The following is a 12,606-nucleotide window of genomic DNA, read 5'->3' on the forward strand; positions in this document are numbered from 1 at the left end:
ACGGAGATAATGCTTGCTGTGGGTTCAGGCAGTGTAGCTGATGCAGCACAGGGACAGATACATGTTGTGTGCAAATGTACAAATGCATTGTACAAATTGTACAAATTGTACAAATGTATTGTACACCTTGGTGGTGGCATTTCAAATTCCTTCTGCACCACAAAAGCGAGTCTCCATGAGCCAAGAGAGTGTTTGGACGGTGTTGGGTTGGCACTTGGCAGCAGCAAAGGGCTTTGAATGTCATTCTCCACCTTTTACATTTCTGGATCAGTATAATCCCAGCAGATAGCATCCGTTCTGGATTTCCTGGCTTGATGCCATAGGCTGCCGACACTTACACAGGACTGGTATATTAACAACAAGCCCTAAGGGCACATAGGTTGGGTTTAAGGTACGGGATAAAGCGGTCTAAGATGTGGCAGTACAAAGGTTGGGATGACTGCTGTGCTAAATGGTGTGGGCTTGAAATGATAGCCACTCGTTAGGCCTGGGGAGCAGGAGTTGATGTATGGCATGGGTAACAAGGAAGCTAAAGCTTTGCATAATACTGAAAAGATTTGAAAAGTGTCATCTTCTTAACATTTTCTGAGTGAGGCCTTGGAGAAGACAATCTGTGTTGAGCTAGCAGTGTGGTGGAGTCTACACAAAAACTAGGGATCGTGCAAATGGTTTTGTTATTTTGTAGATTTTTTTTAGTCAATTCTGTGTTCTTTGCTTTGTGTGGAGGAATTTCTACAGCTGACATTAGTTTTCTGGGCTTTCAGTCACTCAGAATTCTCAGTGTCTTCTTTGTGCCTTGCAGCTGAAAGACACTAAATTTAGATGGATAGATAAGAAGCTAAAAACAAAAGGAGATTGGGAACCCAAGAGTGGAACAGCAAGGGATGTGTGGGAACCAATGCAGCCCTCTCCATAAAGTGATATCCGTTCATGACCTCATAGATGGCAATATCATTACAAATACTTATGTTTTATCTTTTAGCAGATCTGGTAGCTTCCCCCAGAATGACGGAATGGAGATCTGTGACTCTGAAACTGCAGTTGACAGTTGACTCCAAATTACGGCTTCAAAACACTGAAGCTGGCCACAGTCCACCTAATTTCTGTAATAGCCTAAGGCAGCTTTTAATAATTGACCTCATTTTCACAGAATCAAAATACTTTAGGTTGAAAGGACATCACAACATCATCTGGTCCAGCCACCTGCTCAACATGCAAATCAATCTACTTTTATTATACTGAAATTTAAAAAAAAAATCCATTTCAAGAAAAGAGCAAATATTACCAGTTTCCTTCAGCCTGCAGTTTGACAGTGATAAGTGGTGGGGAGTCTGGATTTATAGGAGGATACAATTAGATAATCTTATGAGCAGGTATTATTATTATTATGAGATGTGTTAAAATACTTGCCTAGCTTTTAGATCTGGGAAACTGAACCAGATTGTAATTACCTTCCACACAGCACAGACAGAATTATTAATCACTCTACTCTCCTATGGCCAAATCTACACCCATATGACTCCAGTGACACTACAGCTGGGACGCAGTGAGTTGTCTGGTGTTGTGAGAACACAATAAAGCAACACACTGCTTGGTGCACAAATCGAACCTTAAAATTTGCATTAAATTTGCAGGGGTAAAAGCTTAGAAAATGCTGTATTTCACTTCTAAGTTGAAGGTACTTTTTGCAAAAACAGTCTGTCATTTATGGAAACATTTTTTAGGAGAGAAATTCATTTTCACCTGGAAGAATTTCAAGAGAAGCTGTTAAACCAGTAATTTTTCCATATAGAAGTTCACTAAGTAGAGAAAGAACACAAATAGAGAGAATTTAACTACTGTATATATTTCATTTCCTTCTGCTGCCTTCCCACATATTCAGGCTCATAATGTCCCTGTGGCAACTCTGAAAGATATATAAATAGAAGAGAAATTCTATATAAACCAGCTGCATATGTTTGTCCCCACTTTTAATTCTGCAGTCACGTTGAAAAGTGCATTCCACAGTTTGTATTTTCCCTTTTCTATTCCTGTCCCTTACCAATGCCATTCTTCCATGCAAGTTCTTTGTGCACTCATGTTGCAGGCATTCATCGCCTTGTCATTTGGAGTGGCACTCATCTTTAAAAATGTTGCTGTCTGCAACCTCTTTTTGGGAATGCCATCATGGGTTCCCTTTGTAGGCGGTGAAGCCCAGAAGGCAGTTCAGTGGACCAGATGCAGGTTGGAGTGGGTTGAACTGTGCTGCGAGTGCCTTTGCTTAGGTCTCCATGGCTTGTAAAAGGGATGCAGGGCGGTGTCCTCACCTGCAGGGATCTATGTGGCAGTTTCCTCTATGTGGTGATGAACGTGGCTTTACTAATGTTTAACCAGCTTGCTTCGTGTCCTTACTCTGTTCGCCAAATGTACACAGGTTCACCTTCTAAAGATGTCCTCAGTAATGGAGCCATCATTCCCGGGAGGGGCAGTTCACTCATCCCACATAGCTGCAGTCTCTGGTGGCTCTCCGAGCACTCTGCACTACACACAAAGCTAGGCAGCAGCATGTGACTACTGATTTCCGTTAATCAGAGAGCACTGCTGGGGCTACAACGTCCCGGTGGAATTGCATTAGAGGTTTTCTCTCTAAGTACTGTGCCTTTCAGGATTGCTTTCCAACAGCACACTGAATGGTCTAAGTGGGGAAGGGAATTTCAGCAAGCAGTCAGTCATCAATAGCATCCTGCTCTTAAGCCAAGGTAATGACAGCTAGTTTGAGTGTGCCTGCATTTTCCCCAAGTGCGTGCAGGTCTGCTCCCTGAATGCAGGTATGTATATATGTGTGCAACTGCCCTCACCGTGTGCAGCCAAGCCAGGAGAACAGTATGTTTATAGAAACTGTCCTTAAGAGCGATTGCCTCTTGAAGGAGTAGAGCCCAAATAAGAGGAGTGGGACTGTCTCCAGCCAGCCCTGGGAGACGATGCTGAGAGCATATTGAAAAGCTGTCTTCAGCAAAAGCTTGCCAGTTTAACAACTCTGTTCACTGTTCCTATTGCACAGTGGGCTCTTTGACGCAACAGAAAGAGCTGCCTTTTTTTTTTTTTTTTTTTTTGCTTCCTCTTAAATCCGCCTGGCCAATTTAAAGCTTGTGGATATTTCTTCCCCCTCGGGGAAAGCTTATATGAAGATTTTCGTTTTTAACAGTTCATTCCGTGAAACCAGTTTTTTTCCTTGATTGCTGTTAGAAAATGTTGGAGCTGAACGTAAGGCTTTCATTTCAGGTCAGTGACTGAACTCTTGACCAAAAGCATTTAACATTTGAGTGTCGTTTTAGTAAGCACTGTAGTTTGGGAGGAAAAAGCAAGCTAATAAGGCTGTATCGTGTGAGCCCATGTGTGCTTACTACTGGAATAGGAATCTTTTTACGTCTTTGGTGTCCGAGTTCTGTGTGGATGAATTTACAATCTTCCTTTTGTAGACAAATATACCAAATTAATATTTTAGTGAGAATTGAGGTAATATCACAGTTAAGTCTATATTATCTAATTCCTGAATATCTCTATTCCCTTAAAATGCAATAAATCATATTGTGAGTTTCAAATATAAACTTATTGTCTTTTTATTTTGCAAGGATTGTCTTTTTGAGTTTTAATCTTTTATTTCTTTTTTTACTTATTTTCTGCACAGTTTACTGGGAAGCATGTTATTCCTGGGCACATGCTCTCTGCAGGGAAGATAGTTATTTGCTATTTTTTATTTCTTCTGTAGACTGCTATCACGGGAACTAAGAAAGGATGTAGGTGTATTGTTAATGTCTCTCTTCAAGCTGTATTTGAGGTAAGGCAATTATTTATCCTTATCTCTGAAATCAAAATATGAAGAAAACGCAGTATTTATGTTCTTTATAGTTACTAAGATTATCCTGTTGCTATTTGGGTTTCTTATTGATAAAACGCGTTTATACTTGTCACAAAATTGTTCCTTGTCTATGTGACACTTAAAATTCTGTATTTTATTTCAACAATATCTACTACATATCTGCGTGTTCCTATCAGCTTGTGTTCTCTGGATCAATGAAAGACCATTCTTTGTAATTGCTTTGGTTTTGTCCTCTAAGCTTATCACATTGTGTGGGAGTGAGTGGATTTCTTGCCTTGGGTGGGCAATTCTCATGCAAACTTTGTAAAACTGAGTTTCAAATTGTTTCCACTGTGAATCACTTTCCTTGTAAGAGGATGACTTTTATGGTAATGTTTAACTTGAGTAGAATTGTTTTCAAACATATACAAGGTCTTTTTTGTGTATTCTTTTTTAAGAGCAGTCCCAATAAAATAGTTATTCATATCAAGCTGTTTACTTCCTTGTCTACTTAATGTTGCTTCTTAGAGGAAGTATATAGCTTTAAAAGGTTGAATCATTATTTATGAGCATCAGAATAGCTGAAAGGTGTTACTGCAACATCGCCCAATGCAACTGCATTGAAAATGGATTTGTGTGGGAAACCACTGCTGGTGGGTTATGATTAGTGCATGGGAAATTAGAAAATACTACTTGTTCATATTTCTTTTTAAGTAATTTAAGAACTTGCCATTTAAGGGATGTTGATTTTTCTTTTCTGTGTCAAAGTTACAGTTTTTATAATTCAAGGTTTTTGCTCTAGAGTTTTCTCATTATTTAAATCAATCCATCTCAATATTTGGTGCATCTCTTACAAGGGGAGTCTGCATCTTTTAAGGCAGACATGCTGTACTGCATGTCCAGAAACACTTTTGATTTAGCAGAATGTTTTAAATCTATCTTGTTTGGCTCCTCACATCTCTGAATCTGTTTGCTGTTTGAATTCTACCTAGTGTTAGGTCCATTCAGAAGTGTCCTTTAACAGTTTGTTGAGAGGTTTTTTATTTGGGATGGGGTAAGGAATGATAGAGGGTAGAGTTACAAAGTTACAGTAAACAATTTTTAATTTTATAGAACAAAAATATTTACTGCTATAAGCATTTACAATTCTTAAATTCATATATTAATTCTAAGGTGTTAAAAAACCCACTGAGGCTTAAGTTTCTTTAATCAACATTACACCAAATCTTATTATTTTCTGTCATCTTATTTTTTTGAGTTATAAATTCATAACCTGTCAGAGTGCAAATACACACTTTATGTCTGCAACCTGTTTTCTACTGTGAAGAAAAAAATCTCCCATATTTTCTCTTGTTAAAGTTATCTCAGGTTGAATGTTCCTTTAAAAACTTAAAATTAAGAAGTATAATAAACTAAGTCTTTATATAACATGTTTTCTGAAGCTTTTTCTGAAAAAATTAGGTAGGGTCTCTGATCCACCATCATTGGCAGAGGGTGTATTGGGCTGTCCCCTTCCCTTCTGATCTCTGGTTTGTGAGGTAGCCAGTTCTGCTTTTTAAAGACAATCTCATTAGAACCCCACCGTGATGTGTTGACATTTCTATGGACATTACTTTGCCAGAAAACATAAATGGGGAAGGAAGATAAGTGATGTGGGTGGCTTAGTGTGTTCTTTGGAATCTTTGGAGTTGATGCAATATCTTACTGGATTCCATCCCAACAGTCAATGGAAGGTATTTGTTTTTCCTGATGTTTGTGGTGTCAGCTTTCTACCCAGTCAATATAGCAGGGCTCATGGCTTGCTGTATTTCTCCTTTCATGCTCTGAATTGGGTTCCTGTTACCTGTTTAACTGGTTGCTTGTTTTCTTACCCTTGTGACCTGGTCTGTGTCTTGCCATGGCCTTAGTAAGAAAAGGCAATTTAGTCAAAACCATGCACAAGTCAAGACAGGTTAAGAGGAAACGCGTTATGAACTTTTCTTTGTAATAGTTAAGATCAGCAATGCACTTAGAAACACTTATGAAAGATACAGACAAATATATAAGGCAAAAATGCCAAATCTATTTATACCTAGCCTCTATTTTCTTTCACCCTATCCTACTGACTTGATCCTCTTCTGACAAAATTTTCTTGTTTGCATGTAGCATACCTTTCAGATCACATATACTGGAAAAAGCCTGCTCACAAGCCTCCATGAGTTAGTTACCCTCTGGTGAGAGCAACTCCATCACACTGCACCTTTGGCCACACCAGCATACTTCAGATCATTTTCTGATTCTTGAAGAAACTCTCGTTTTTTATTCAGTTGCACTACAAATGTTTTTGGACAGTGAAGTTAATCAGAGTGTTTTCAGGCAGTTAATCTTTCTTCCCCAAACCGTTTCATTTGTATCTATCCAGATAAGATGCCATCATTGTTCTTAATGATTTCCTTGTTAGAGACTCACAGATAGCTTTATTAATGTGTTACATTCTTATACTTGACTGGTTAGTCAAAACAGGAGTAAATGTCTTCACCTCCCCATGGGACTTAGTTTTCAGAAAAAAATGTCTTTGTGGTGAGCTGTATTCTCTACCAATGAGTAAATTAGCATATTCAGTGTTGTGCAGAGCTCCGTCTTTCTTCTGACATGGAGACAGAAAGTTAATTGTCAGAAGATAGCAGAGAGCTGTGTAGGTTTTTGGGTTTTTTAAGGTACCTCAGTTTTAGAGTAGTTATAGTTCTGGATTCTGTTTTCAGGTTCATCAAGAGGTTTATGTGTTTTAGGCTAAACTGTACTATGCTAGCCCTGTTCCATGCCAATGGGAATATTCCTAAGACTACATTAGCATTGAACATTGTTTAAGGATCATCTAGTTCCAGCCCCCCTGCCATAGGCAGGGACACCTTCCACTAGATCAGGTTGCATTGCCTTGATAACAGAGAAACATTACTCAGTCACTTGGACATAGGCATCATCCTCCTAAAGTAACAGAACTGTGATAAAAACTCTACTGAAGTTAAATCCTCGGAACTTTTTTTCCTTTTTCCCCTCCATTGTGTGTCTTGCAGTGGTTTGGCAATTTACTGGCAAGAAGACATGGAACAATATGCACTCCAGCAACCTTGGAACAGAGTGCAGATAACCCCTGGGAATTGTTTCCACTGGAGATGGTTAAGACAGCAAGAGGTTTCTGGCTTGCTATTTCTTAAAAGAGTTTTTTTTTATAGCTGAGGCTATAAATAGTTGACAGTTCTTGAGTTGAATAATCCCAGCTTCCTTTCCAGGATAAGAAACTGGATCAAAATTCTCAAAACCAAAGTCTGCAGCCCAATATATCTATTAATTATCTGCTTATAATGTTGCTCAAATTTTGAGGCAATTCTCTTATTGTTCCTGTTTTGTGTATGGTGAAAAGACTCACATGGAATCTTGCCAGTAGGCCAGTGGTGGAACCAAAAGCTGGACTTAAATGTCCTGCATTTAAGGTCAGAGTTTTGCCTACTAGATTATCTTTTATTCTATAGCCATATTTAGAAATTAGAATCACTTAATTTTCAAACCAGTTGAGTGATCTGTAACTCCAGCTGGTTTACTGAGAGATAATTTCTTTTGAAAGTTTGCTTCATAAAGAATTACAGGCCAAAATGTTCAAACCATAGGAGTGATTGAATATACAAAGGCCTCCCAGGCACATGCACCAAGGCAGAGATCTTCAGAGACTTTCATGTTACCCAGACCAATACTGACAGTCACAGGTTTGTGTTGCACTCGCATCTTTTGCTGGGATGTGAATGGTGAAAGATAAGGAGATACTATGTCACCTGTGCTGCCATTTCTGTTGCCATGGTGGTGTTTAAACTACATCTGGGAGGGAAGAACATTTCAGTCGTAAAAGTAGGATTTTAGTGCTTGTATAATTTTAAGATTTTTTTTCAGCATTTTCCCCTCAGAATTGATTTCAGAGAAGGTAGCTGTGAAAGTGCTGGCCGTGATCATAACAGAGTTAGACAGAACTGCGTGTGCCAGGGATCGATGGCAGTCACTCAGAGAACCAAGTTTTGAAGGGTGCATTGGGTTAATTTTTATTTTTTAGCTTTTGTAGCCAGTCACCCAACCCCTGACAGGACAGCTAGATTTCAACCTGCCCAGACCAGAGTATGTCTATACTAGGGTTCTTTGCATTCATGTATACTACAACTGATATTTTCATTAACGTTTAGAATGACCACATACATACTGACTTCCTTCACAGAAGGAAACTTTGAGTTTTATTGGTTTTGAAAGGAGGAGATTTACATCAAATACTCTTTCCCAGGTGCACTTTTAACGTGGAGACAGTATTTTAGAAAAGCATTCCTCTTCAGTTAGAATAGTCTGAAAATAGAGGTAACAGTTTTGAAACATCCTTTGTACAGGAAACTTTGCATTACTTTATTTGTGAGAAGGTGTAGCGTCTTGATTTCAGGGAAGAAATTTTAAATAAACTTCGGGAAAACTTGTGAAAAGCTTTATACAGTGGTGTGTATCATGAATCATGTTACCTGCACTGTTTTTTTCTCATCATATTGCTACTAAGTAAAAAAACTATCTGAGGGGAATTTGTAACACATCATAATGTTACCACTAATCCTAGCAAATTTAAACAGAAATATTTTAGATTAATGAACTTACTGTGAAAGTAGTGATTGCTGGCTTAGAAACTGATACAGAGATTTGTTTGAGCCACAGGGATAGAAAACATGCCACTGACCTTTCAATTTACAGGATAGTGTAAGGTGATTTTATGAGATAAAAGTCAGTGGTGAAGTTTTCTGATGCTGAATTGAACCATGTATATAAATATATGAATTAATAAGCTATTCCAAAAATATATCGGCTTTCTCTGAAAATTGTTCAGGAAATGAAAAGCACTTACGTAATGTTAAAGGAATGAAAGGAAAATTTCTTAGCATTAGAGAAAGGAAAATAAAGCTCCACTCTCAAATCCTTAGGAACTAACTATACTAAGAAACTAGATCTCTGCAAAAGTAAGGTACAAGCAAAACTGTTTTGAGACTGCTTCTCAGAGCCTCTTAAAAGTATTGTCATGTACTGGAAGCCCTAGTTTTCAGATGGGAACAAAAAATGTTTAGAATTCTATGTGCATGGATGTTTGCATTTGTCCAGTGTGATTTAGACTTAATTTTTCTTCCTTGCTATTGGATCTGCCTTTTGCTCTGATAGCCAGGTAGAAGAAGCTGCTGTTAACATACCTTGTTTGTCAGCAGTTCCACGGAGTGGCAAGAGAGACAGAACTATGTGGGGCGCCTGGAGGTGCCATGTACTCCAGCTGCAGGAGTATGTGGGAAGCAGAGCGCTTCAATTTCACCAAAGCACCTCTTATACTGCAGTGCTGGCTCTTCCTGGTTAGCACAGGTGGGCAAGTGAGCCACGTCCAAGGAAAATGTGGCTTTTTTTAGAGATTTTACAGATGTAGGTGACAGAGTTTTTCCAGTAAATTCAGGGCCGTAGTTTTCTAACTTTCTTTGCAGTTCATCTGCTTGAGTTGGTGAAAATGGGCTCATCTGGTGGTAAAGCTTTTTGGTTTTTGTAGGGTACTTATCCATTTCTCATACTCTGTTTAGAATCTTTTTGGGTATTAACTACTACTAAGGTCAAGGCTTCAGAGGCCAAGTAAAAAAACTTGTCTGGCAACTACTTAGTAATCTTATAAGCCTATTAAACATTGAGAGAAAAAGAGACACAAAGGTGTAGATTAGAGTTATGAATTAGGATTTAAAATAAAATCTCAGTTCTACCTCTTTCCTAGGAGAAAGGAGCCCTCAAAATGCATTTGAAAAGGCTTTGCTTCTCTGTTGGAACCCTCTGACATTTTACTGAAGTAATCTTCATTTTTTTTTCTAAAATCTATCACTGATAGAGGGGAAAAAAAAATCCTTGATGGATTTTTCACTTGTTCAATATTACACTATGATTTCACTTTCATGCAGCTCCAGCATGCCCTTTATGTGGGTCACATATTCCTTGTCCTCCTCTATATTGGTCTAGGATTTCCAATTATTTCCATATTCATGCAGCTCAGTCACTACACAGCCAATTGAAACAGGCAGGCTGCCCAATGTCTTTTCCACTCCAGGAGTAATTTGATCAGGGAGTGACTGCATTATTTTTTCAGAGAGCTGAACTGTGCGTACCAGGTGATCTGCAGCAGAGAACACCATCGTTATTAAAAGGCTTAGACATTCCATGCCATTTGTCCTTCTGCGACTTGTACTGCAGCTAACGGTACTGTCCCGATGTTTTTTTCTCATATGCATGATTCAAATGTAGTCAAAGGAGGCAGAAAAGTGGATGGATGAATCAGGGGATTGTATTTATGCTGTATGAGATTGAGTTTCAAAGATGTTGGGTTCTGCGAGATCCTTCATCACTGCTGTGTTTGTTTTATACAAGTGCTGATACTCGCAGAGCAGACTAAGTTTATTTCTTTAGTTTCCCTCTGAAGTTCCATCCTAGAGTTAAAAAAATCTTACATGGAATTTTGATATTGGTACATTCCCATATAAATATTTCAACTTGCATAAAGTGGCAAAGGAGAGATTTGGCTGTGAGGGAAAAGTCATCAGGGCATCCTTGCATCCATTATGATCTTCATCTGGGCTGATTAATGTGCTCAGACAACCAGAGGAAATAAGTAAGCCTTGGCTGTCACAGGTACCTTAGATCCATGAGAATTTCCTTTCACTGGGAAGAGCTAAATGGATGTCCCTTGCTATCAAAGGGAGTCCAAGGGAAGGTTAAGCTCTTTTCCAGAGTTACCAAGGAAAGAGAGAAGGTGTGGGCGAGGCAGATCACAGAGTTCTGGTGTCATAAAAAGCTATGTTGTGTCAATTTCTTGCTGCTGGGGACGATTGTTTAGATGAACATCAGGTACAGGTGACAACTACATTTTTCTTTGGAGTCCCTGGGCTGGATTACGAGCTTGTGGGCGTGATTTCACGCTGGAAGAATGGCACAGGTAAGGTGAGCTTCACCTTAGGAATGCCACTGCAAAACTGTCCCGAGATCCCCTTCCAACCTGGTATTCTGTGATTATATGATTGCTCAGTAAGACTTTTCTGCTGCTTCTTATAGGAGTTGTGTTTTCACTTTTATATTGTCTTAAAAAAAAAAAAAATTAAAAAAATCTATGGGTTCAAATAATTAAAGTCAAATTGTATCCACAGCTCCTCTCAGCTGAGTATGCACCATCATTAAAGTGGTTGGTGAAAAAATCATCTGACTCTCAGAGAAGTCTGTCCTACTTGAATCTTTACAGTGGCATGTTTAATGTTTTCATGTAGGTCTAGACTTCTTTAGTTTCTTGTTTCATCACTGCAGCTGCTATGGGCATCTCCAGTCTGGGCACATTTTCCCCCTCCTATTGGAAGTAAATAGACATTTTCCAATTAATATCTATGATAACATACCCATGGAGAGGGAAAACCCCCCACCTTCTCAAGGTGATATTATGATCTAGATGTGAATTCTGATACTTCACCTTGAGATTTTTGGGGAAGTAGTATTCAGCGTATTAATAATGGTGCTAAATGTTACACTGTGAGAGTTGATTCTGGATTGTCCGGTTCTTAGATATATTTCTGTTCAGCATCTTGTTAAGCTTCCTTGACTGAGTTTGCATGATAATCAGTGAAGAGAAGAAGCCACAGCAAGCGATTTCATCTTAAGTACATATTTACTTCTGTTTATTTTCATGATCTTATCTAAATGTATAATACTGTGAGCGTCATCATTATTGTCTTTGCTACAGCTGGAAATATCAAGAAGACAGAGAAATGACTTGCACAGGATTTACCTCCAGGAAGGAGACTTGGCTTGCGTATGCTGCTGTTTAGTCCTATAACATAGTGGCATATATATCTGTCATCTAGGAATTGGACAGGACTCTCTTCCAGACCAGTTCTGGGCTTTTTTGCCTTTGGAGAAGTATTGGAACCTGCACACAGTGACCTAGAAAGTACAGTAGTGTTTTGGAAAGTTCTGATGTGCTGCATGCTAGTCACCTCAATGCACTGAGAGCTTTTGCTCTTCCATACAATGTCCCTTTTTTTTACTTCCATGAGCTTTCTTTAAGAGAGGACTTATTTCCGTATGTGAAGGCTGTAGTGTATTTTGCCTGCTGAATGATACAACTCCTAAGCTGTTGCTCCTCAGCTTATGGTACGCACTTTCTACTAAATTTTTGGTCTTTCTCATCAAACTGATGTGTATGGTCAGTAGAAGTTCGGCAAATATTTCAGATATCTTAAGACTGAAACAACAAAACATTGAAGTGTGTTTTTGTTATGAGGTGAGTAAAGTAGGCAAGAACTATTCACAGCCCTTTACCGACACTTTTTATGTTTCACAGGGCAATTTCCATTCACCTATGCCTATGTTCTGGCTAAATATTTATTTTTTTCTCCTTAGATATTATATCTTTTTCTTAATTTTGATCTCTTTTTAATTTTTATCATCTTTTGTCTTGCTGGTGATCTAGATTAAAATGAAGAATTCACTTGCATTCCTCAAGATTTTATCAAGGTAGAGGAGAAGAATTTCTAAATTGCATTGTTGTTTTTCAGATTAGAAAGCAACTATGACATGAAAACTTATCAGTAGAGAAGATCTGTTGCAATTCACAGAGTTAAAAATAGCTGATGTCTCTGTGTTGTGGTACCTGTGTCAAAATTAAGGCCTGGGTCTGCATTTGATTCCACATAAACTGCAGCTAGAATTGGATT

General features: G+C 38.5%; 1 protein-coding gene across 2 annotated transcripts in view; it reads left to right on the forward strand.

The window, feature by feature from the left end:
• Window positions 1–3,105: 3,105 nt before the first annotated feature.
• Window positions 3,106–12,606, forward strand: part of CSGALNACT1 (chondroitin sulfate N-acetylgalactosaminyltransferase 1) — a 47,778-nt gene continuing 38,277 nt past the window's right edge. Inside the window, exons 1-2 of one of the 2 annotated variants that reach the window (XM_040065272.2) lie at window positions 3,106–3,261; window positions 3,749–3,817. The gene's annotated coding sequence lies outside the window, so the exon portion shown is untranslated. Of the gene's footprint in view, window positions 3,262–3,667; window positions 3,818–12,606 lie in introns of both variants that reach the window. The other variant, XM_040065273.2, reaches the window with a different exon arrangement.

Source organism: Hirundo rustica, chromosome 5, assembly GCF_015227805.2.
Source record: "Hirundo rustica isolate bHirRus1 chromosome 5, bHirRus1.pri.v3, whole genome shotgun sequence".
Taxonomy (NCBI): Eukaryota; Metazoa; Chordata; class Aves; order Passeriformes; family Hirundinidae; genus Hirundo; species Hirundo rustica.